A 26,318-nucleotide genomic window follows, 5' to 3' on the forward strand; every position below is an offset into this window, starting at 1 on the left:
GGAAAATGAAGAAGCAAGCTGTACAACACTGGGATTGTGTGCGCAGCTTGCCAACTGATAGAAAACAGTACTTTTGCACTCTCCTGACTTTTCCAATCACATGAACATTCGATTGGAAGCTGTTTTGGACAACTTTTCTTTTCTTCCTGCCAAACACTTGGCAGACATCTCTGCAACTTCTAGAACACGATGGGAGATGTTTTCTGTGCTGGCACAGGTTCTCCTTGCCAGATGTAGTGGAAAATCTATTTGCTAAGATGTAGACTACAAAAGGCGCTAAAGACGAAGGTAGGATGCTCTCCGGAGCTAAGAGCTGCATCCGGGCGTCTCTGGGCTGAAGCCGCGCTAAGGAGAGCACTGTGAGCGGCACAATGGTCTTTGCGCGAAGAAGCCGCTTCTTCGGCTCCGGGAGCCGGAGAGAGCGGCAGCTTCGGGAAGGTGAAGAAGCAAGCTGTACAACACTGGGATTGTGTGCGCAGCTTGCCAACTGATAGAAAACAGTACTTTTGCACTCTCCTGACTTTTCCAATCACATGAACATTCGATTGGAAGCTGTTTTGGACAACTTTTCTTTTCTTCCTGTCAAACACTTGGCAGACATCTCTGCAACTTCTAGAACACGATGGGAGATGTTTTCTGTGCTGGCACAGTTTCTCCTAGCCAGACATACTGGGAAAGCGTTTTGCTAAGATGTAGACTACAAAAGACGCTAAAGACGAAGGTAGGATGCTCTCCGGAGCTAAGAGCCGCTCCCGGGCGTCTTTGGGCAGAAGCCGCGCTAAGGAGAGCACTGTGAGCGACACAATCGTCTTTGCGCGAAGAAGTCGCTTCTTCGGCTCCGGGATCTGGGGAGAGCGGCAGCTTCGGGAAGGTGAAGAAGCAAGCTGTACAACACTGGGATTGTGTGTGCAGCTTGCCAACTGATAGAAAACAGTACTTTTGCACTCTCCTGACTTTTCCAATCACATGAACATTCGATTGGAAGCTGTTTTGGACAACTTTTCTCTTCTTCCTGCAAAACACTTGGCAGACATCTCTGCAACTTCTAGAACACGATGGGAGATGTTTTCTGTGCTGGCACAGTTTCTCCTAGCCAGACATAGTGGGAAAGCGTTTTGCTAAGATGTTGACTACACAAGACGCTAAAGATGAAGGTAGGATGCTCTCCGGAGCTAAGAGTCACTCCCGGGCGTCTTTGGGCAGAAGCCGCGCTGAGGAGAGCACTGTGAGCGGCACAATCGTCTTTGCGCGAAGAAGCCGCTTCTTCGGCTCCTAGATCCGGGGAGACAGGCAGCTTCGGGAAGGTGAAGAAGCAAGCTGTACAACACTGGGATTGTGTGCGCAGCTTGCCAACTGATAGAAAACAGTACTTTTGCACTCTCCTGACTTTTCCAATCACATGAATATTGGATTGGAAGCTGTTTTGGACAACTTTTCTCTTCTTCCTGCCAAACACTTGGCAGACATCTCTGCAACTTCTAGAACACGATGGGAGATGTTTTCTGTGCTGGCACAGTTTCTCCTAGCCAGACATACTGGCAAAGCGTTTTGCTAAGATGTAGACTACAAAAGGCGCTAAAGACGAAGGTAGGATGCTCTCCAGATCTAAGAGCCGCTCCCGGGCGTCTTTGGGCAGAAGCCGCGCTAAGGAGAGCACTGTGAGCGGCACAATCGTCTTTGCGCGAAGAAGCCGCTTCTTCGGCTCCGGGAGCCGGAGAGAGCGGCAGCTTCGGGAAGGTGAAGAAGCAATCTGTACAACACTGGGATTGTGTGCGCAGCTTGCCAACTGATAGAAAACAGTACTTTTGCACTCTCCTGACTTTTCCAATCACATGAACATTCGATTGAAAGCTGTTTTGGACAGCTTTTCTTCCTGCCAAACACTTGGCAGACATCTCTGCAACTTCTAGAACACGATGGGAGATGTTTTCTGTGCTGGCACAGTTTCTCCTAGCCAGACATACTGGCAAAGCGTTTTGCTAAGATGTAGACTACAAAAGGCGCTAAAGACGAAGGTAGGATGCTCTCCGGATCTAAGAGCCGCTCCCGGGCGTCTTTGGGCAGAAGCCGCGCTAAGGAGAGCACTGTGAGCGACACAATCGTCTTTGCGCGAAGAAGCCGCTTCTTCGGATCCGGGATCCGGAGAGAGCGGCAGCTTCGGGAAGGTGAAGAAGCAAGCTGTACAACACTGGGATTGTGTGCGCAGCTTGCCAACTGATATTAAACAGTACTTTTGCACTCTCCTGAATTTTCCAATCACATGAACATTCGATTGGAAGCTGTTTTGGACAACATTTCTTTTCTTCCTGTCAAACACTTGGCAGACATCTCTGCAACTTCTAAAACACGATGGGAGATGTTTTCTGTGCTGGCACAGTTTCCCCTAGCCAGACATACTGGCAAAGCGTTTTGCTAAGATGTAGACTACAAAAGACGCTAAAGACGAAGGTAGGATGCTCTCCAGAGCTAAGAGCCGCTCCCGGGCGTCTTTGGGCAGAAGCCGCGCTAAGGAGAGCACTGTGAGCGGCACAATCGTCTTTGCGCGAAGAAGTCGCTTCTTCGGCTCCGGGATCTGGGGAGAGCGGCAGCTTCGGGAAGGTGAAGAAGCAAGCTGTACAACACTGGGATTGTGTGTGCAGCTTGCCAACTGATAGAAAACAGTACTTTTGCACTCTCCTGACTTTTCCAATCACATGAACATTCGATTGGAAGCGGTTTTGGAAAACTTTTCTCTTCTTCCTGCCAAACACTTGGCAGACATCTCTGCAACTTCTAGAACACGATGGGAGATGTTTTCTGTGCTGGCACAGTTTCTCCTTGCCAGATGTAGTGGAAAATCTATTTGCTAAGATGTAGACTACAAAAGGCGCTAAAGACGAAGGTAGGATGCTCTCCGGAGCTAAGAGCTGCATCCGGGCGTCTCTGGGCTGAAGCCGCGCTAAGGAGAGCACTGTGAGCGGCACAATGGTCTTTGCGCGAAGAAGCCGCTTCTTCGGCTCCGGGAGCCCGAGAGAGCGGCAGCTTCGGGAAGGTGAAGAAGCAAGCTGTACAACACTGGGATTGTGTGCGCAGCTTGCCAACTGATAGAAAACAGTACTTTTGCACTCTCCTGACTTTTCCAATCACATGAACATTCGATTGGAAGCTGTTTTGGACAACTTTACTTTTCTTCCTGTCAAACACTTGGCAGACATCTCTGCAACTTCTAGAACACGATGGGAGATGTTTTCTGTGCTGGCACAGTTTCTCCTAGCCAGACATACTGGGAAAGCGTTTTGCTAAGATGTAGACTACAAAAGACGCTAAAGACGAAGGTAGGATGCTCTCCGGAGCTAAGAGCCGCTCCCGGGCGTCTTTGGGCAGAAGCCGCGCTAAGGAGAGCACTGTGAGTGACACAATCGTCTTTGCGCGAAGAAGCCGCTTCTTCGGCTCCGGGAGCCGGAGAGAGCGGCAGCTTCGGGAAGGTGAAGAAGCAATCTGTACAACACTGGGATTGTGTGCGCAGCTTGCCAACTGATAGAAAACAGTACTTTTGCACTCTCCTGACTTTTCCAATCACATGAACATTCGATTGGAAGCTGTTTTGGACAGCTTTTCTTCCTGCCAAACACTTGGCAGACATCTCTGCAACTTCTAGAACACGATGGGAGATGTTTTCTGTGCTGGCACAGTTTCTCCTAGCCAGACATACTGGCAAAGCGTTTTGCTAAGATGTAGACTACAAAAGGCGCTAAAGACGAAGGTAGGATGCTCTCCGGATCTAAGAGCCGCTCCCGGGCGTCTTTGGGCAGAAGCCGCGCTAAGGAGAGCACTGTGAGCGGCACAATCGTCTTTGCGCGAAGAAGCCGCTTCTTCGGCTCCGGGAGCCGGGGAGAGCGGCAGCTTCGGGAAGGTGAAGAAGCAAGCTGTACAACACTGGGATTGTGTGCGCAGCTTGCCAACTGATAGAAAACAGTACTTTTGCACTCTCCTGACTTTTCCAATCACATGAACATTCGATTGGAAGCTGTTTTGGACAACTTTTCTTTTCTTCCTGCCAAACACTTGGCAGACATCTCTGCAACTTCTAGAACACGATGGGAGATGTTTTCTGTGCTGGCACAGTTTTTCCTAGCCAGACATATTGGAATATCTATTTGCTAAGATGTAGACTACAAAAGACGCTAAAGACGAAGGTAGGATGCTCTCCAGAGCTAAGAGCCGCTCCCGGGCGTCTTTGGGCAGAAGCCGCGCTAAGGAGAGCACTGTGAGCGGCACAATCGTCTTTGCGCGAAGAAGCCGCTTCTTCGGCTCCGGGATCCGGGGAGAGCGGCAGCTTCGGGAAGGTGAAGAAGCAAGCTGTACAACACTGGGATTGTGTGCGCAGCTTGCCAACTGATAGAAAACAGTACTTTTGCACTCTCCTGACTTTTCCAATCACATGAACATTCGATTGGAAGCTGTTTTGGACAGCTTTTCTTCCTGCCAAACACTTGGCAGACATCTCTGCAACTTCTAGAACACGATGGGAGATGTTTTCTGTGCTGGCACAGTTTCTCCTTGCCAGACATAGTGGGAAAGCGTTTTGCTATGATGTAGACTACAAAAGACGCTAAAGACGAAGGTAGGATGCTCTCCGGAGCTAAGATCCGCTCCCGGGCGTCTTTGGGCAGAAGACGCAGCAAGGAGAGCACTGTGAGCGGCACAATCGTCTTTGCGCGAAGAAGCCGCTTCGGCTTCTCCGGGAGCCGGGGAGACCGGCAGCTTCGGGAAGGTGAAGAAGCAAGCTGTACAACACTGGAATTGTGTGCGCAGCTTGCCAACTGATAGAAAACAGTACTTTTGCACTCTCCTGACTTTTCCAATCACATGAACATTCGATTGGAAGCTGTTTTGGACAACTTTTCTTTTCTTCCTGCCAAACACTTGGCAGACATCTCTGCAACTTCTAGAACACGATGGGAGATGTTTTCTGTGCTGGCACAGTTTTTCCTAGCCAGATGTAGTGGAAAAGCTTTTTGCTGAGATGTAGATGAGAAGAGACGCTAAAGACGAAGGTAGGATGCTCTCCAGAGCTAAGAGCCGCTCCCGGGCGTCTTTGGGCAGAAGCCGCGCTAAGGAGAGCACTGTGAGCAGCACAATCGTCTTTGCGCGAAGAAGCCGCTTCTTCGGCTCCGGGAGCCGGGGAGAGCGGCAGCTTCGGAAAGGTGAAGAAGCAAGCTGTACAACACTGGGATTGTGTGCGCACCTTGCCAACTGATAGAAAACAGTACTTTTGCACTCTCCTGACTTTTCCAATCACATGAAAATTCGATTGGAAGCTCTTTTGGACAACTTTTCTTTTCTTCCTGCCAAACACTTGGCAGACATCTCTGCAACTTCTAGAACACGATGGGAGATGTTTTCTGTGCTGGCACAGTTTCTCCTTGCCAGACATAGTGGGAAAGCATTTTGCTATGATGTAGACTACAAAAGACGCTAAAGACGAAGGTAGGATGCTCTCCGGAGCTAAGAGCTGCCCCCGGGCGTCTTTGGGCAGAAGCCGTGCCAAGGAGAGCACTGTGAGCGGCACAATCGCCTTTGCGCGAAGAAGCCGCTTCTTCGGCTCCGGGAGCCGGAGAGAGCGGCAGCTTCGGGAAAATGAAGAAGCAAGCTGTACAACACTGGGATTGTGTGCGCAGCTTGCCAACTGATAGAAAACAGTACTTTTGCACTCTCCTGACTTTTCCAATCACATGAACATTCGATTGGAAGCTGTTTTGGACAACTTTTCTTTTCTTCCTGCCAAACACTTGGCAGACATCTCTGCAACTTCTAGAACACGATGGGAGATGTTTTCTGTGCTGGCACAGTTTCTCCTTGCCAGATGTAGTGGAAAATCTATTTGCTAAGATGTAGACTACAAAAGGCGCTAAAGACGAAGGTAGGATGCTCTCCGGAGCTAAGAGCTGCATCCGGGCGTCTCTGGGCTGAAGCCGCGCTAAGGAGAGCACTGTGAGCGGCACAATGGTCTTTGCGCGAAGAAGCCGCTTCTTCGGCTCCGGGAGCCGGAGAGAGCGGCAGCTTCGGGAAGGTGAAGAAGCAAGCTGTACAACACTGGGATTGTGTGCGCAGCTTGCCAACTGATAGAAAACAGTACTTTTGCACTCTCCTGACTTTTCCAATCACATGAACATTCGATTGGAAGCTGTTTTGGACAACTTTTCTTTTCTTCCTGTCAAACACTTGGCAGACATCTCTGCAACTTCTAGAACACGATGGGAGATGTTTTCTGTGCTGGCACAGTTTCTCCTAGCCAGACATACTGGCAAAGCGTTTTGCTAAGATGTAGACTACAAAAGACGCTAAAGACGAAGGTAGGATGCTCTCCGGAGCTAAGAGCCGCTCCCGGGCGTCTTTGGGCAGAAGCCGCGCTAAGGAGAGCACTGTGAGCGACACAATCGTCTTTGCGCGAAGAAGCCGCTTCTTCGGATCCGGGATCCGGAGAGAGCGGCAGCTTCGGGAAGGTGAAGAAGCAAGCTGTACAACACTGGGATTGTGTGCGCAGCTTGCCAACTGATATTAAACAGTACTTTTGCACTCTCCTGACTTTTCCAATCACATGAACATTCGATTGGAAGCTGTTTTGGACAACATTTCTTTTCTTCCTGTCAAACACTTGGCAGACATCTCTGCAACTTCTAAAACACGATGGGAGATGTTTTCTGGGCTGGAACCGTTTCTTCTAGCCAGACATACTGGCAAAGCGTTTTGCTAAGATGTAGACTACAAAAGGCGCTAAAGACGAAGGTAGGATGCTCTCCAGAGCTAAGAGCCGCTCCCGGGCGTCTTTGGGCAGAAGCCGCGCTAAGGAGAGCACTGTGAGCGGCACAATCGTCTTTGCGTGAAGAAGCCGCTTCTTCGGATCCGGGATCCGGAGAGAGCGGCAGCTTCGGGAAGGTGAAGAAGCAATCTGTACAACACTGGGATTGTGTGCGCAGCTTGCCAACTGATAGAAAACAGTACTTTTGCACTCTCCTGACTTTTCCAATCACATGAACATTCGATTGGAAGCTGTTTTGGACAGCTTTTCTTCCTGCCAAACACTTGGCAGACATCTCTGCAACTTCTAGAACACGATGGGAGATGTTTTCTGTGCTGGCACAGTTTCTCCTAGCCAGACATACTGGCAAAGCGTTTTGCTAAGATGTAGACTACAAAAGGCGCTAAAGACGAAGGTAGGATGCTCTCCAGAGCTAAGAGCCGCTCCCGGGCGTCTTTGGGCAGAAGCCGCGCTAAGGAGAGCACTGTGAGCGGCACAATCGTCTTTGCGTGAAGAACCACCTTTCGGCTCCGGGAGCCGGGGAGAGCGGCAGCTTCGGGATGGTGAAGAAGCAAGCTGTACAACACTGGGATTGTGTGCGCAGCTTGCCAACTGATATTAAACAGTACTTTTGCACTCTCCTGAATTTTCCAATCACATGAACATTCGATTGGAAGCTGTTTTGGACAACATTTCTTTTCTTCCTGCCAAACACTTGGCAGACATCTCTGCAACTTCTAGAACACGATGGGAGATGTTTTCTGTGCTGGCACAGTTTCTCCTTGCCAGACATAGTGGGAAAGCGTTTTGCTATGATGTAGACTACAAAAGACGCTAAAGACGAAGGTAGGATGCTCTCCGGAGCTAAGAGCTGCCCCCGGGCATCTTTGGGCAGAAGCCGTGCCAAGGAGAGCACTGTGAGCGGCACAATCGTCTTTGCGCGAAGAAGCCGCTTCTTCGGCTCCGGGAGCCGGAGAGAGCGGCAGCTTCGGGAAAATGAAGAAGCAAGCTGTACAACACTGGGATTGTGTGCGCAGCTTGCCAACTGATAGAAAACAGTACTTTTGCACTCTCCTGACTTTTCCAATCACATGAACATTCGATTGGAAGCTGTTTTGGACAACTTTTCTTTTCTTCCTGCCAAACACTTGGCAGACATCTCTGCAACTTCTAGAACACGATGGGAGATGTTTTCTGTGCTGGCACAGTTTCTCCTTGCCAGATGTAGTGGAAAATCTATTTGCTAAGATGTAGACTACAAAAGGCGCTAAAGACGAAGGTAGGATGCTCTCCGGAGCTAAGAGCTGCATCCGGGCGTCTCTGGGCTGAAGCCGCGCTAAGGAGAGCACTGTGAGCGGCACAATGGTCTTTGCGCGAAGAAGCCGCTTCTTCGGCTCCGGGAGCCGGAGAGAGCGGCAGCTTCGGGAAGGTGAAGAAGCAAGCTGTACAACACTGGGATTGTGTGCGCAGCTTGCCAACTGATAGAAAACAGTACTTTTGCACTCTCCTGACTTTTCCAATCACATGAACATTCGATTGGAAGCTGTTTTGGACAACTTTTCTTTTCTTCCTGTCAAACACTTGGCAGACATCTCTGCAACTTCTAGAACACGATGGGAGATGTTTTCTGTGCTGGCACAGTTTCTCCTAGCCAGACATACTGGGAAAGCGTTTTGCTAAGATGTAGACTACAAAAGACGCTAAAGACGAAGGTAGGATGCTCTCCGGAGCTAAGAGCCGCTCCCGGGCGTCTTTGGGCAGAAGCCGCGCTAAGGAGAGCACTGTGAGCGACACAATCGTCTTTGCGCGAAGAAGTCGCTTCTTCGGCTCCGGGATCTGGGGAGAGCGGCAGCTTCGGGAAGGTGAAGAAGCAAGCTGTACAACACTGGGATTGTGTGTGCAGCTTGCCAACTGATAGAAAACAGTACTTTTGCACTCTCCTGACTTTTCCAATCACATGAACATTCGATTGGAAGCTGTTTTGGACAACTTTTCTCTTCTTCCTGCAAAACACTTGGCAGACATCTCTGCAACTTCTAGAACACGATGGGAGATGTTTTCTGTGCTGGCACAGTTTCTCCTAGCCAGACATAGTGGGAAAGCGTTTTGCTAAGATGTTGACTACACAAGACGCTAAAGATGAAGGTAGGATGCTCTCCGGAGCTAAGAGTCACTCCCGGGCGTCTTTGGGCAGAAGCCGCGCTGAGGAGAGCACTGTGAGCGGCACAATCGTCTTTGCGCGAAGAAGCCGCTTCTTCGGCTCCTAGATCCGGGGAGACAGGCAGCTTCGGGAAGGTGAAGAAGCAAGCTGTACAACACTGGGATTGTGTGCGCAGCTTGCCAACTGATAGAAAACAGTACTTTTGCACTCTCCTGACTTTTCCAATCACATGAATATTGGATTGGAAGCTGTTTTGGACAACTTTTCTCTTCTTCCTGCCAAACACTTGGCAGACATCTCTGCAACTTCTAGAACACGATGGGAGATGTTTTCTGTGCTGGCACAGTTTCTCCTAGCCAGACATACTGGCAAAGCGTTTTGCTAAGATGTAGACTACAAAAGGCGCTAAAGACGAAGGTAGGATGCTCTCCAGATCTAAGAGCCGCTCCCGGGCGTCTTTGGGCAGAAGCCGCGCTAAGGAGAGCACTGTGAGCGGCACAATCGTCTTTGCGCGAAGAAGCCGCTTCTTCGGCTCCGGGAGCCGGAGAGAGCGGCAGCTTCGGGAAGGTGAAGAAGCAATCTGTACAACACTGGGATTGTGTGCGCAGCTTGCCAACTGATAGAAAACAGTACTTTTGCACTCTCCTGACTTTTCCAATCACATGAACATTCGATTGGAAGCTGTTTTGGACAGCTTTTCTTCCTGCCAAACACTTGGCAGACATCTCTGCAACTTCTAGAACACGATGGGAGATGTTTTCTGTGCTGGCACAGTTTCTCCTAGCCAGACATACTGGCAAAGCGTTTTGCTAAGATGTAGACTACAAAAGGCGCTAAAGACGAAGGTAGGATGCTCTCCGGATCTAAGAGCCGCTCCCGGGCGTCTTTGGGCAGAAGCCGCGCTAAGGAGAGCACTGTGAGCGACACAATCGTCTTTGCGCGAAGAAGCCGCTTCTTCGGATCCGGGATCCGGAGAGAGCGGCAGCTTCGGGAAGGTGAAGAAGCAAGCTGTACAACACTGGGATTGTGTGCGCAGCTTGCCAACTGATATTAAACAGTACTTTTGCACTCTCCTGAATTTTCCAATCACATGAACATTCGATTGGAAGCTGTTTTGGACAACATTTCTTTTCTTCCTGTCAAACACTTGGCAGACATCTCTGCAACTTCTAAAACACGATGGGAGATGTTTTCTGTGCTGGCACAGTTTCCCCTAGCCAGACATACTGGCAAAGCGTTTTGCTAAGATGTAGACTACAAAAGACGCTAAAGACGAAGGTAGGATGCTCTCCGGAGCTAAGAGCTGCCCCCGGGCATCTTTGGGCAGAAGCCGTGCCAAGGAGAGCACTGTGAGCGGCACAATCGTCTTTGCGCGAAGAAGCCGCTTCTTCGGCTCCGGGAGCCGGAGAGAGCGGCAGCTTCGGGAAAATGAAGAAGCAAGCTGTACAACACTGGGATTGTGTGCGCAGCTTGCCAACTGATAGAAAACAGTACTTTTGCACTCTCCTGACTTTTCCAATCACATGAACATTCGATTGGAAGCTGTTTTGGACAACTTTTCTTTTCTTCCTGCCAAACACTTGGCAGACATCTCTGCAACTTCTAGAACACGATGGGAGATGTTTTTTGTGCTGGCACAGTTTCTCCTTGCCAGATGTAGTGGAAAATCTATTTGCTAAGATGTAGACTACAAAAGGCGCTAAAGACGAAGGTAGGATGCTCTCCGGAGCTAAGAGCTGCATCCGGGCGTCTCTGGGCTGAAGCCGCGCTAAGGAGAGCACTGTGAGCGGCACAATGGTCTTTGCGCGAAGAAGCCGCTTCTTCGGCTCCGGGAGCCGGAGAGAGCGGCAGCTTCGGGAAGGTGAAGAAGCAAGCTGTACAACACTGGGATTGTGTGCGCAGCTTGCCAACTGATAGAAAACAGTACTTTTGCACTCTCCTGACTTTTCCAATCACATGAACATTCGATTGGAAGCTGTTTTGGACAACTTTTCTTTTCTTCCTGTCAAACACTTGGCAGACATCTCTGCAACTTCTAGAACACGATGGGAGATGTTTTCTGTGCTGGCACAGTTTCTCCTAGCCAGACATACTGGGAAAGCGTTTTGCTAAGATGTAGACTACAAAAGACGCTAAAGACGAAGGTAGGATGCTCTCCGGAGCTAAGAGCCGCTCCCGGGCGTCTTTGGGCAGAAGCCGCGCTAAGGAGAGCACTGTGAGCGACACAATCGTCTTTGCGCGAAGAAGTCGCTTCTTCGGCTCCGGGATCTGGGGAGAGCGGCAGCTTCGGGAAGGTGAAGAAGCAAGCTGTACAACACTGGGATTGTGTGTGCAGCTTGCCAACTGATAGAAAACAGTACTTTTGCACTCTCCTGACTTTTCCAATCACATGAACATTCGATTGGAAGCTGTTTTGGACAACTTTTCTCTTCTTCCTGCAAAACACTTGGCAGACATCTCTGCAACTTCTAGAACACGATGGGAGATGTTTTCTGTGCTGGCACAGTTTCTCCTAGCCAGACATAGTGGGAAAGCGTTTTGCTAAGATGTTGACTACACAAGACGCTAAAGATGAAGGTAGGATGCTCTCCGGAGCTAAGAGTCACTCCCGGGCGTCTTTGGGCAGAAGCCGCGCTGAGGAGAGCACTGTGAGCGGCACAATCGTCTTTGCACGAAGAAGCCGCTTCTTCGGCTCCTAGATCCGGGGAGACAGGCAGCTTCGGGAAGGTGAAGAAGCAAGCTGTACAACACTGGGATTGTGTGCGCAGCTTGCCAACTGATAGAAAACAGTACTTTTGCACTCTCCTGACTTTTCCAATCACATGAATATTGGATTGGAAGCTGTTTTGGACAACTTTTCTCTTCTTCCTGCCAAACACTTGGCAGACATCTCTGCAACTTCTAGAACACGATGGGAGATGTTTTCTGTGCTGGCACAGTTTCTCCTAGCCAGACATACTGGCAAAGCGTTTTGCTAAGATGTAGACTACAAAAGGCGCTAAAGACGAAGGTAGGATGCTCTCCAGATCTAAGAGCCGCTCCCGGGCGTCTTTGGGCAGAAGCCGCGCTAAGGAGAGCACTGTGAGCGGCACAATCGTCTTTGCGCGAAGAAGCCGCTTCTTCGGCTCCGGGAGCCGGAGAGAGCGGCAGCTTCGGGAAGGTGAAGAAGCAATCTGTACAACACTGGGATTGTGTGCGCAGCTTGCCAACTGATAGAAAACAGTACTTTTGCACTCTCCTGACTTTTCCAATCACATGAACATTCGATTGGAAGCTGTTTTGGACAGCTTTTCTTCCTGCCAAACACTTGGCAGACATCTCTGCAACTTCTAGAACACGATGGGAGATGTTTTCTGTGCTGGCACAGTTTCTCCTAGCCAGACATACTGGCAAAGCGTTTTGCTAAGATGTAGACTACAAAAGGCGCTAAAGACGAAGGTAGGATGCTCTCCGGATCTAAGAGCCGCTCCCGGGCGTCTTTGGGCAGAAGCCGCGCTAAGGAGAGCACTGTGAGCGACACAATCGTCTTTGCGCGAAGAAGCCGCTTCTTCGGATCCGGGATCCGGAGAGAGCGGCAGCTTCGGGAAGGTGAAGAAGCAAGCTGTACAACACTGGGATTGTGTGCGCAGCTTGCCAACTGATATTAAACAGTACTTTTGCACTCTCCTGAATTTTCCAATCACATGAACATTCGATTGGAAGCTGTTTTGGACAACATTTCTTTTCTTCCTGTCAAACACTTGGCAGACATCTCTGCAACTTCTAAAACACGATGGGAGATGTTTTCTGTGCTGGCACAGTTTCCCCTAGCCAGACATACTGGCAAAGCGTTTTGCTAAGATGTAGACTACAAAAGACGCTAAAGACGAAGGTAGGATGCTCTCCAGAGCTAAGAGCCGCTCCCGGGCGTCTTTGGGCAGAAGCCGCGCTAAGGAGAGCACTGTGAGCGGCACAATCGTCTTTGCGCGAAGAAGTCGCTTCTTCGGCTCCGGGATCTGGGGAGAGCGGCAGCTTCGGGAAGGTGAAGAAGCAAGCTGTACAACACTGGGATTGTGTGTGCAGCTTGCCAACTGATAGAAAACAGTACTTTTGCACTCTCCTGACTTTTCCAATCACATGAACATTCGATTGGAAGCGGTTTTGGAAAACTTTTCTCTTCTTCCTGCCAAACACTTGGCAGACATCTCTGCAACTTCTAGAACACGATGGGAGATGTTTTCTGTGCTGGCACAGTTTCTCCTTGCCAGATGTAGTGGAAAATCTATTTGCTAAGATGTAGACTACAAAAGGCGCTAAAGACGAAGGTAGGATGCTCTCCGGAGCTAAGAGCTGCATCCGGGCGTCTCTGGGCTGAAGCCGCGCTAAGGAGAGCACTGTGAGCGGCACAATGGTCTTTGCGCGAAGAAGCCGCTTCTTCGGCTCCGGGAGCCCGAGAGAGCGGCAGCTTCGGGAAGGTGAAGAAGCAAGCTGTACAACACTGGGATTGTGTGCGCAGCTTGCCAACTGATAGAAAACAGTACTTTTGCACTCTCCTGACTTTTCCAATCACATGAACATTCGATTGGAAGCTGTTTTGGACAACTTTACTTTTCTTCCTGTCAAACACTTGGCAGACAGCTCTGCAACTTCTAGAACACGATGGGAGATGTTTTCTGTGCTGGCACAGTTTCTCCTAGCCAGACATACTGGGAAAGCGTTTTGCTAAGATGTAGACTACAAAAGACGCTAAAGACGAAGGTAGGATGCTCTCCGGAGCTAAGAGCCGCTCCCGGGCGTCTTTGGGCAGAAGCCGCGCTAAGGAGAGCACTGTGAGTGACACAATCGTCTTTGCGCGAAGAAGCCGCTTCTTCGGCTCCGGGAGCCGGAGAGAGCGGCAGCTTCGGGAAGGTGAAGAAGCAATCTGTACAACACTGGGATTGTGTGCGCAGCTTGCCAACTGATAGAAAACAGTACTTTTGCACTCTCCTGACTTTTCCAATCACATGAACATTCGATTGGAAGCTGTTTTGGACAGCTTTTCTTCCTGCCAAACACTTGGCAGACATCTCTGCAACTTCTAGAACACGATGGGAGATGTTTTCTGTGCTGGCACAGTTTCTCCTAGCCAGACATACTGGCAAAGCGTTTTGCTAAGATGTAGACTACAAAAGGCGCTAAAGACGAAGGTAGGATGCTCTCCGGATCTAAGAGCCGCTCCCGGGCGTCTTTGGGCAGAAGCCGCGCTAAGGAGAGCACTGTGAGCGGCACAATCGTCTTTGCGCGAAGAAGCCGCTTCTTCGGCTCCGGGAGCCGGGGAGAGCGGCAGCTTCGGGAAGGTGAAGAAGCAAGCTGTACAACACTGGGATTGTGTGCGCAGCTTGCCAACTGATAGAAAACAGTACTTTTGCACTCTCCTGACTTTTCCAATCACATGAACATTCGATTGGAAGCTGTTTTGGACAACTTTTCTTTTCTTCCTGCCAAACACTTGGCAGACATCTCTGCAACTTCTAGAACACGATGGGAGATGTTTTCTGTGCTGGCACAGTTTTTCCTAGCCAGACATATTGGAATATCTATTTGCTAAGATGTAGACTACAAAAGACGCTAAAGACGAAGGTAGGATGCTCTCCAGAGCTAAGAGCCGCTCCCGGGCGTCTTTGGGCAGAAGCCGCGCTAAGGAGAGCACTGTGAGCGGCACAATCGTCTTTGCGCGAAGAAGCCGCTTCTTCGGCTCCGGGATCCGGGGAGAGCGGCAGCTTCGGGAAGGTGAAGAAGCAAGCTGTACAACACTGGGATTGTGTGCGCAGCTTGCCAACTGATAGAAAACAGTACTTTTGCACTCTCCTGACTTTTCCAATCACATGAACATTCGATTGGAAGCTGTTTTGGACAGCTTTTCTTCCTGCCAAACACTTGGCAGACATCTCTGCAACTTCTAGAACACGATGGGAGATGTTTTCTGTGCTGGCACAGTTTCTCCTTGCCAGACATAGTGGGAAAGCGTTTTGCTATGATGTAGACTACAAAAGACGCTAAAGACGAAGGTAGGATGCTCTCCGGAGCTAAGATCCGCTCCCGGGCGTCTTTGGGCAGAAGACGCAGCAAGGAGAGCACTGTGAGCGGCACAATCGTCTTTGCGCGAAGAAGCCGCTTCGGCTTCTCCGGGAGCCGGGGAGAGCGGCAGCTTCGGGAAGGTGAAGAAGCAAGCTGTACAACACTGGGATTGTGTGCGCAGCTTGCCAACTGATAGAAAACAGTACTTTTGCACTCTCCTGACTTTTCCAATCACATGAACATTCGATTGGAAGCTGTTTTGGACAACTTTTCTTTTCTTCCTGCCAAACACTTGGCAGACATCTCTGCAACTTCTAGAACACGATGGGAGATGTTTTCTGTGCTGGCACAGTTTTTCCTAGCCAGATGTAGTGGAAAAGCTTTTTGCTGAGATGTAGATGAGGAGAGACGCTAAAGACGAAGGTAGGATGCTCTCCAGAGCTAAGAGCCGCTCCCGGGCGTCTTTGGGCAGAAGCCGCGCTAAGGAGAGCACTGTGAGCAGCACAATCGTCTTTGCGCGAAGAAGCCGCTTCTTCGGCTCCGGGAGCCGGGGAGAGCGGCAGCTTCGGAAAGGTGAAGAAGCAAGCTGTACAACACTGGGATTGTGTGCGCACCTTGCCAACTGATAGAAAACAGTACTTTTGCACTCTCCTGACTTTTCCAATCACATGAAAATTCGATTGGAAGCTCTTTTGGACAACTTTTCTTTTCTTCCTGCCAAACACTTGGCAGACATCTCTGCAACTTCTAGAACACGATGGGAGATGTTTTCTGTGCTGGCACAGTTTCTCCTTGCCAGACATAGTGGGAAAGCGTTTTGCTATGATGTAGACTACAAAAGACGCTAAAGACGAAGGTAGGATGCTCTCCGGAGCTAAGAGCTGCCCCCGGGCGTCTTTGGGCAGAAGCCGTGCCAAGGAGAGCACTGTGAGCGGCACAATCGCCTTTGCGCGAAGAAGCCGCTTCTTCGGCTCCGGGAGCCGGAGAGAGCGGCAGCTTCGGGAAAATGAAGAAGCAAGCTGTACAACACTGGGATTGTGTGCGCAGCTTGCCAACTGATAGAAAACAGTACTTTTGCACTCTCCTGACTTTTCCAATCACATGAACATTCGATTGGAAGCTGTTTTGGACAACTTTTCTTTTCTTCCTGCCAAACACTTGGCAGACATCTCTGCAACTTCTAGAACACGATGGGAGATGTTTTCTGTGCTGGCACAGTTTCTCCTTGCCAGATGTAGTGGAAAATCTATTTGCTAAGATGTAGACTACAAAAGGCGCTAAAGACGAAGGTAGGATGCTCTCCGGAGCTAAGAGCTGCATCCGGGCGTCTCTGGGCTGAAGCCGCGCTAAGGAGAGCACTGTGAGCGGCACAATGGTCTTTGCGCGAAGAAGCCGCTTCTTCGGCTCCGGGAGCCGGAGAGAGCGGCAGCTTCGGGAAGGTGAAGAAGCAAGCTGTACAACACTGGGATTGTGTGCGCAGCTTGCCAACTGATAGAAAACAGTACTTTTGCACTCTCCTGACTTTTCCAATCACATGAACATTCGATTGGAAGCTGTTTTGGACAACTTTTCTTTTCTTCCTGTCAAACACTTGGCAGACATCTCTGCAACTTCTAGAACACGATGGGAGATGTTTTCTGTGCTGGCACAGTTTCTCCTAGCCAGACATACTGGCAAAGCGTTTTGCTAAGATGTAGACTACAAAAGACGCTAAAGACGAAGGTAGGATGCTCTCCGGAGCTAAGAGCCGCTCCCGGGCGTCTTTGGGCAGAAGCCGCGCTAAGGAGAGCACTGTGAGCGACACAATCGTCTTTGCGCGAAGAAGCCGCTTCTTCGGATCCGGGATCCGGAGAGAGCGGCAGCTTCGGGAAGGTGAAGAAGCAAGCTGTACAACACTGGGATTGTGTGCGCAGCTTGCCAACTGATATTAAACAGTACTTTTGCACTCTCCTGACTTTTCCAATCACATGAACATTCGATTGGAAGCTGTTTTGGACAACATTTCTTTTCTTCCTGTCAAACACTTGGCAGACATCTCTGCAACTTCTAAAACACGATGGGAGATGTTTTCTGGGCTGGAACCGTTTCTCCTAGCCAGACATACTGGCAAAGCGTTTTGCTAAGATGTAGACTACAAAAGGCGCTAAAGACGAAGGTAGGATGCTCTCCAGAGCTAAGAGCCGCTCCCGGGCGTCTTTGGGCAGAAGCCGCGCTAAGGAGAGCACTGTGAGCGGCACAATCGTCTTTGCGTGAAGAAGCCGCTTCTTCGGATCCGGGATCCGGAGAGAGCGGCAGCTTCGGGAAGGTGAAGAAGCAATCTGTACAACACTGGGATTGTGTGCGCAGCTTGCCAACTGATAGAAAACAGTACTTTTGCACTCTCCTGACTTTTCCAATCACATGAACATTCGATTGGAAGCTGTTTTGGACAGCTTTTCTTCCTGCCAAACACTTGGCAGACATCTCTGCAACTTCTAGAACACGATGGGAGATGTTTTCTGTGCTGGCACAGTTTCTCCTAGCCAGACATACTGGCAAAGCGTTTTGCTAAGATGTAGACTACAAAAGGCGCTAAAGACGAAGGTAGGATGCTCTCCGGATCTAAGAGCCGCTCCCGGGCGTCTTTGGGCAGAAGCCGCGCTAAGGAGAGCACTGTGAGCGGCACAATGGTCTTTGCGCGAAGAAGCCGCTTCTTCGGCTCCGGGAGCCGGAGAGAGCGGCAGCTTCGGGAAGGTGAAGAAGCAAGCTGTACAACACTGGGATTGTGTGCGCAGCTTGCCAACTGATAGAAAACAGTACTTTTGCACTCTCCTGACTTTTCCAATCACATGAACATTCGATTGGAAGCTGTTTTGGACAACTTTTCTTTTCTTCCTGTCAAACACTTGGCAGACATCTCTGCAACTTCTAGAACACGATGGGAGATGTTTTCTGTGCTGGCACAGTTTCTCCTAGCCAGACATACTGGGAAAGCGTTTTGCTAAGATGTAGACTACAAAAGACGCTAAAGACGAAGGTAGGATGCTCTCCGGAGCTAAGAGCCGCTCCCGGGCGTCTTTGGGCAGAAGCCGCGCTAAGGAGAGCACTGTGAGCGACACAATCGTCTTTGCGCGAAGAAGCCGCTTCTTCGGATCCGGGATCCGGAGAGAGCGGCAGCTTCGGGAAGGTGAAGAAGCAAGCTGTACAACACTGGGATTGTGTGCGCAGCTTGCCAACTGATATTAAACAGTACTTTTGCACTCTCCTGAATTTTCCAATCACATGAACATTCGATTGGAAGCTGTTTTGGACAACATTTCTTTTCTTCCTGTCAAACACTTGGCAGACATCTCTGCAACTTCTAAAACACGATGGGAGATGTTTTCTGTGCTGGCACAGTTTCTCCTAGCCAGACATACTGGCAAAGCGTTTTGCTAAGATGTAGACTACAAAAGACGCTAAAGACGAAGGTAGGATGCTCTCCAGAGCTAAGAGCCGCTCCCGGGCGTCTTTGGGCAGAAGCCGCGCTAAGGAGAGCACTGTGAGCGGCACAATCGTCTTTGCGCGAAGAAGTCGCTTCTTCGGCTCCGGGATCTGGGGAGAGCGGCAGCTTCGGGAAGGTGAAGAAGCAAGCTGTACAACACTGGGATTGTGTGTGCAGCTTGCCAACTGATAGAAAACAGTACTTTTGCACTCTCCTGACTTTTCCAATCACATGAACATTCGATTGGAAGCTGTTTTGGACAACTTTTCTCTTCTTCCTGCAAAACACTTGGCAGACATCTCTGCAACTTCTAGAACACGATGGGAGATGTTTTCTGTGCTGGCACAGTTTCTCCTAGCCAGACATAGTGGGAAAGCGTTTTGCTAAGATGTTGACTACACAAGACGCTAAAGATGAAGGTAGGATGCTCTCCGGAGCTAAGAGTCACTCCCGGGCGTCTTTGGGCAGAAGCCGCGCTTAGGAGAGCACTGTGAGCGGCACAATCGTCTTTGCGCGAAGAAGCCGCTTCTTCGGCTCCTAGATCCGGGGAGACAGGCAGCTTCGGGAAGGTGAAGAAGCAAGCTGTACAACACTGGGATTGTGTGCGCAGCTTGCCAACTGATAGAAAACAGTACTTTTGCACTCTCCTGACTTTTCCAATCACATGAACATTCGATTGGAAGCTGTTTTGGACAACTTTTCTTTTCTTCCTGCCAAACACTTGGCAGACATCTCTGCAACTTCTAGAACACGATGGGAGATGTTTTCTGTGCTGGCACAGTTTCTCCTAGCCAGACATACTGGCAAAGCGTTTTGCTAAGATGTAGACTACAAAAGGCGCTAAAGACGAAGGTAGGATGCTCTCCAGAGCTAAGAGCCGCTCCCGGGCGTCTTTGGGCAGAAGCCGCGCGAAGGAGAGCACTGTGAGCGGCACAATCGTCTTTGCGCGAAGAAGCCGCTTCTTCGGCTCCGGGATCCGGGGAGAGCGGCAGCTTCGGGAAGGTTAAGAAGCAAGCTGTACAACACTGGGATTGTGCGCGCACCTTGCCAACTGATAGAAAACAGTACTTTTGCACTCTCCTGACTTTTCCAATCACATGAATATTGGATTGGAAGCTGTTTTGGACAACTTTTCTCTTCTTCCTGCCAAACACTTGGCAGACATCTCTGCAACTTCTAGAACACGATGGGAGATGTTTTCTGTGCTGGCACAGTTTCTCCTTGCCAGATGTAGTGGAAAATCTATTTGCTAAGATGTAGACTACAAAAGGCGCTAAAGACGAAGGTAGGATGCTCTCCGGAGCTAAGAGCTGCATCCGGGCGTCTCTGGGCTGAAGCCGCGCTAAGGAGAGCACTGTGAGCGGCACAATGGTCTTTGCGCGAAGAAGCCGCTTCTTCGGCTCCGGGAGCCGGAGAGAGCGGCAGCTTCGGGAAGGTGAAGAAGCAAGCTGTACAACACTGGGATTGTGTGCGCAGCTTGCCAACTGATAGAAAACAGTACTTTTGCACTCTCCTGACTTTTCCAATCACATGAACATTCGATTGGAAGCTGTTTTGGACAGCTTTTCTTCCTGCCAAACACTTGGCAGACATCTCTGCAACTTCTAGAACACGATGGGAGATGTTTTCTGTGCTGGCACAGTTTCTCCTAGCCAGACATACTGGCAAAGCGTTTTGCTAAGATGTAGACTACAAAAGGCGCTAAAGACGAAGGTAGGATGCTCTCCGGATCTAAGAGCCGCTCCCGGGCGTCTTTGGGCAGAAGCCGCGCTAAGGAGAGCACTGTGAGCGGCACAATCGTCTTTGCGCGAAGAAGCCGCTTCTTCGGCTCCGGGAGCCGGGGAGAGCGGCAGCTTCGGGAAGGTGAAGAAGCAAGCTGTACAACACTGGGATTGTGTGCGCAGCTTGCCAACTGATAGAAAACAGTACTTTTGCACTCTCCTGACTTTTCCAATCACATGAACATTCGATTGGAAGCTGTTTTGGACAACTTTTCTTTTCTTCCTGCCAAACACTTGGCAGACATCTCTGCAACTTCTAGAACACGATGGGAGATGTTTTCTGTGCTGGCACAGTTTTTCCTAGCCATACATAGTGGAATATCTATTTGCTAAGATGTAGACTACAAAAGACGCTAAAGACGAAGGTAGGATGCTCTCCAGAGCTAAGAGCCGCTCCCGGGCGTCTTTGGGCAGAAGCCGCGCTAAGGAGAGCACTGTGAGCGGCACAATCGTCTTTGCGTGAAGAAGCCGCTTCTTCGGCTCCGGGAGCCGGGGAGAGCGGCCGCTTCGGGAAGGTGAAGAAGCAAGCTGTACAACACTGGGATTGTGTGCGCACCTTGCCAACTGATAGAAAACAGTACTTTTGCACTCTCCTGACTTTTCCAATCACATGAACATTCGATTGGAAGCTGTTTTGGACAACTTTTCTTTTCTTCCTGCCAAACACTTGGCAAACATCTCTGCAACTTCTAGAACACGATGGGAGATGTTTTCTGTGCTGGCACAGTTTTTCCTAGCCAGACATAGTGGGAAAGCGTTTTGCTAAGATGTAGACTACAAAAGACGCTAAACACGAAGGTAGGATGCTCTCCGGAGCAAAGAGCCGCTCCCGGGCGTCTTTGGGCAGAAGCCGCGCTAAGGAGAGCACTGTGAGCGGCACAATCGTCTTTGCGCGAAGAAGTCGCTTCTTCGGCTCCGGGATCTGGGGAGAGCGGCAGCTTTGGGAAGGTGAAGAAGCAAGCTGTAAAACACTGGGATTGTGTGCGCAGCTTGCCAACTGAGAGAAAACAGTACTTCTGCACTCTCCTGACTTTTCCAATCACATGAACATTCGATTGGAAGCTGTTGTGGACAACTTTTCTTTTCTTCCTGCCAAACACTTGGCAGACATCTCTGCAACTTCTAGAACACGATGGGAGATGTTTTCTGTGCTGGCACAGTTTCTCCTAGCCAGACATAGTGGGAAAGCGTTTTGCTAAGATGTTGACTACACAAGACGCTAAAGATGAAGGTAGGATGCTCTCTGGAGCTAAGAGTCACTCCCGGGCGTCTTTGGGCAGAAGCCGCGCTGAGGAGAGCACTGTGAGCGGCACAATCGTCTTTGCGCGAAGAAGCCGCTTCTTCGGCTCCGGGATCCGGGGAGACAGGCAGCTTCGGGAAGGTGAAGAAGCAAGCTGTACAACACTTGGATTGTGTGCGCAGCTTGCCAACTGATAGAAAACAGTACTTTTGCACTCTCCTGACTTTTCCAATCACATGAACATTCGATTGGAAGCTGTTTTGGACAACTTTTCTTTTCTTCCTGCCAAACACTTGGCAGACATCTCTGCAACTTCTAGAACACGATGGGAGATGTTTTTTGTGCTGGCACAGTTTCTCCTTGCCAGGTGTTGTGGAAAAGCTTTTTGCTGAGATGTAGATGAGAAGAGACGCTAAAGACGAAGGTAGGATGCTCTCCAGAACTAAGAGCCGCTCCCGGGCGTCTTTGGGTAGAAGCCGCAGTAAGGAGAGCACTGTGAGCGGCACAATCGTCTTTGCGCGAAGAAGCCGCTTCTTCGGCTCCGGGAGCCGGGGACAGCGGCAGCTTCGGGAAGGTGAAGAAGCAAGCTGTACAACACTGGGATTGTGTGCGCACCTTGCCAACTGATAGAAAACAGTACTTTTGCACTCTCCTGAATTTTCCAATCACATGAACATTTGATTGGAAGCTGTTTTGGACAACTTTTCTTTTCTTCCTGTCAAACACTTGGCAGACATCTCTGCAGCTTCTAGAACACGATGGGAGATGTTTTCTGTGCTGGCACAGTTTCTCCTTGCCAGATGTAGTGGAAAATCTATTTGCTAAATGTAGACTACAAAAGGCCCTAAAGACGAAGGTAGGATGCTCTCCGGAGCTAAGAGCTGCATCCGGGCGTCTCTGGGCAGAAGCCGCGCTAAGGAGAGCACTGTGAGCGGCACAATGGTCTTTGCGCGAAGAAGCCGCTTCTTCGGCTCCGGGAGCCAGAGAGAGCGGCAGCTTCGGGAAGGTGAAGAAGCAAGCTGTACAACACTGGGATTGTGTGCGCAGCTTGCCAACTGATAGAAAACAGTACTTTTGCACTCTCCTGACTTTTCCAATCACATGAACATTCGATTGGAAGCTGTTTTGGACAACTTTTCTTTTCTTCCTGTCAAACACTTGGCAGACATCTCTGCAACGTCTAGAACACGATGGGAGATGTTTTCTGTGCTGGCACAGTTTCTCCTTGCCAGATGTAGTGGAAAAGCTTTTTGCTGAGATGTAGATGAGAAGAGACGCTAAAGACGAAGCTAGGATGCTGTCCGGAGCTAAGAGCCGCTCCTGTGCGTCTTTGGGCAGAAGCCGCGCTAAGGAGAGCACTGTGAGCGGCACAATCGTCTTTGCGCGAAGAAGCCGCTTCTTCGGCTCCGGGAGCCGGGGAGAGCGGCCGCTTCGGGAAGGTGAAGAAGCAAGCTGTACAACACTGGGATTGTGTGCGCACCTTGCCAACTGATAGAAAACAGTACTTTTGCACTCTCCTGACTTTTCCAATCACATGAACATTCGATTGGAAGCTGTTTTGGACAACTTTTCTTTTCTTCCTGCCAAACACTTGGCAAACATCTCTGCAACTTCTAGAACACGATGGGAGATGTTTTCTGTGCTGGCACAGTTTTTCCTAGCCAGACATAGTGGGAAAGCGTTTTGCTAAGATGTAGACTACAAAAGACGCTAAACACGAAGGTAGGATGCTCTCCGGAGCAAAGAGCCGCTCCCGGGCGTCTTTGGGCAGAAGCCGCGCTAAGGAGAGCACTGTGAGCGGCACAATCGTCTTTGCGCGAAGAAGTCGCTTCTTCGGCTCCGGGATCTGGGGAGAGCGGCAGCTTTGGGAAGGTGAAGAAGCAAGCTGTAAAACACTGGGATTGTGTGCGCAGCTTGCCAACTGAGAGAAAACAGTACTTCTGCACTCTCCTGACTTTTCCAATCACATGAACATTCGATTGGAAGCTGTTGTGGACAACTTTTCTTTTCTTCCTGCCAAACACTTGGCAGACATCTCTGCAACTTCTAGAACACGATGGGAGATGTTTTCTGTGCTGGCACAGTTTCTCCTAGCCAGACATAGTGGGAAAGCGTTTTGCTAAGATGTTGACTACACAAGACGCTAAAGATGAAGGTAGGATGCTCTCTGGAGCTAAGAGTCACTCCCGGGCGTCTTTGGGCAGAAGCCGCGCTGAGGAGAGCACTGTGAGCGGCACAATCGTCTTTGCGCGAAGAAGCCGCTTCTTCGGCTCCGGGATCCGGGGAGACAGGCAGCTTCGGGAAGGTGAAGAAGCAAGCTGTACAACACTTGGATTGTGTGCGCAGCTTGCCAACTGATAGAAAACAGTACTTTTGCACTCTCCTGACTTTTCCAATCACATGAACATTCGATTGGAAGCTGTTTTGGACAACTTTTCTTTTCTTCCTGCCAAACACTTGGCAGACATCTCTGCAACTTCTAGAACACGATGGGAGATGTTTTTTGTGCTGGCACAGTTTCTCCTTGCCAGGTGTTGTGGAAAAGCTTTTTGCTGAGATGTAGATGAGAAGAGACGCTAAAGACGAAGGTAGGATGCTCTCCAGAACTAAGAGCCGCTCCCGGGCGTCTTTGGGTAGAAGCCGCAGTAAGGAGAGCACTGTGAGCGGCACAATCGTCTTTGCGCGAAGAAGCCGCTTCTTCGGCTCCGGGAGCCGGGGACAGCGGCAGCTTCGGGAAGGTGAAGAAGCAAGCTGTACAACACTGGGATTGTGTGCGCACCTTGCCAACTGATAGAAAACAGTACTTTTGCACTCTCCTGAATTTTCCAATCACATGAACATTTGATTGGAAGCTGTTTTGGACAACTTTTCTTTTCTTCCTGTCAAACACTTGGCAGACATCTCTGCAGCTTCTAGAACACGATGGGAGATGTTTTCTGTGCTGGCACAGTTTCTCCTTGCCAGATGTAGTGGAAAATCTATTTGCTAAATGTAGACTACAAAAGGCCCTAAAGACGAAGGTAGGATGCTCTCCGGAGCTAAGAGCTGCATCCGGGCGTCTCTGGGCAGAAGCCGCGCTAAGGAGAGCACTGTGAGCGGCACAATGGTCTTTGCGCGAAGAAGCCGCTTCTTCGGCTCCGGGAGCCAGAGAGAGCGGCAGCTTCGGGAAGGTGAAGAAGCAAGCTGTACAACACTGGGATTGTGTGCGCAGCTTGCCAACTGATAGAAAACAGTACTTTTGCACTCTCCTGACTTTTCCAATCACATGAACATTCGATTGGAAGCTGTTTTGGACAACTTTTCTTTTCTTCCTGTCAAACACTTGGCAGACATCTCTGCAACGTCTAGAACACGATGGGAGATGTTTTCTGTGCTGGCACAGTTTCTCCTTGCCAGATGTAGTGGAAAAGCTTTTTGCTGAGATGTAGATGAGAAGAGACGCTAAAGACGAAGCTAGGATGCTGTCCGGAGCTAAGAGCCGCTCCTGTGCGTCTTTGGGCAGAAGCCGCGCTAAGGAGAGCACTGTGAGCAGCACAATCGTCTTTGCGCAAAGAAGCCGCTTCTTCGGCTCCGGGAGCCGGGGAGAGCGGCAGCTTCGGGAAGGTATAGAAGCAAGCTGTACAACACTGGGATTGTGTGCGCAGCTTGCCAACTGATAGAAAACAGTACTTTTGCACTCTCCTGACTTTTCCAATCACATGAACATTCGATTGGAAGCTGTTTGGGACAACTTTTCTTTTCTTCCTGTCAAACACTTGGCAGACATCTCTGCAACTTCTATAACACGATGGGAGATGTTTTCTGTGCTGACATAGTTTCTCCTTTCCAGATGTAGTGGAAAATCTATTTGCTAAGATGTAGACTACTTAAGGCGCTAAAGACGAAGGTAGGATGCTCTCCGGAGCTAAGAGCCGCTCCCGTGCGTCTTTGGGCAGAAGCCGCGCTAAGGAGAGCACTGTGAGCAGCACAATCGTGTTTGCGCGAAGAAGCCGCTTCTTCGGCTCCGGGAGCCGGAGAGAGCGGCAGCTTCGGGAAGGTGAAGAAGCAAGCTGTACAACACTGGGATTGTGTGCGCACCTTGCCAACTGATAGAAAACAGTACTTTTGCACTCTCCTGACTTTTCCAATCACATGAACATTCGATTGGAAGCTGTTTTGGACAACTTTTCTTTTCTTCCTGCCAAACACTTGGCAGACATCTCTGCAACTTCTAGAACACGATGGGAGATGTTTTTTGTGCTGGCACAGTTTCTCCTTGCCAGATGTAGTGGAAAAGCTTTTTGCTGAGATGTAGATGAGAAGAGACGCAAAAGACGAAGGTAGGATGCTCTCCATTGCTAAGAGCCGCTCCCGGGCGTCTTTGGGCAGAAGCCGCGCTAAGGAGAGCACTGTGAGCGGCACAATCGTCTTTGTGCGAAGAAGCCGCTTCTTCGGCTCTGGGAGCCGGGGAGAGCGGCAGCCGCGGGAAGGTGAAGAAGCAAGCTGTACAACACTGGGATTGTGTGCGCACCTTGCCAACTGATAGAAAACAGTACTTTTGCACTCTCCTGACTTTTCCAATCACATGAACATTCGATTGGAAGCTGTTTTGGGCAACTTTTCCTTTCTTCCTGCCAAACACTTGGCAGACATCTCTGCGATGTCTAGAACACGATGGGAGATGTTTTCTGTGCTGGCACAGTTTTTCCTAGCCAGACATAGTGGGAAAGCGTTTTGCTAAGATGTAGACTACAAAAGACGCTAAAGACGAAGGTAGGATGCTCTCCGGAGCTAAGAGCCGCTCCCGGGCGTCTTTGGGCAGAAGCCGCGCTAAGGAGAGCACTGTGAGCGGCACAATCGTCTTTGCGCGAAGAAGC

This window comes from Melospiza georgiana, chromosome W (genome assembly GCF_028018845.1).
Source record: "Melospiza georgiana isolate bMelGeo1 chromosome W, bMelGeo1.pri, whole genome shotgun sequence".
Taxonomy (NCBI): Eukaryota; Metazoa; Chordata; class Aves; order Passeriformes; family Passerellidae; genus Melospiza; species Melospiza georgiana.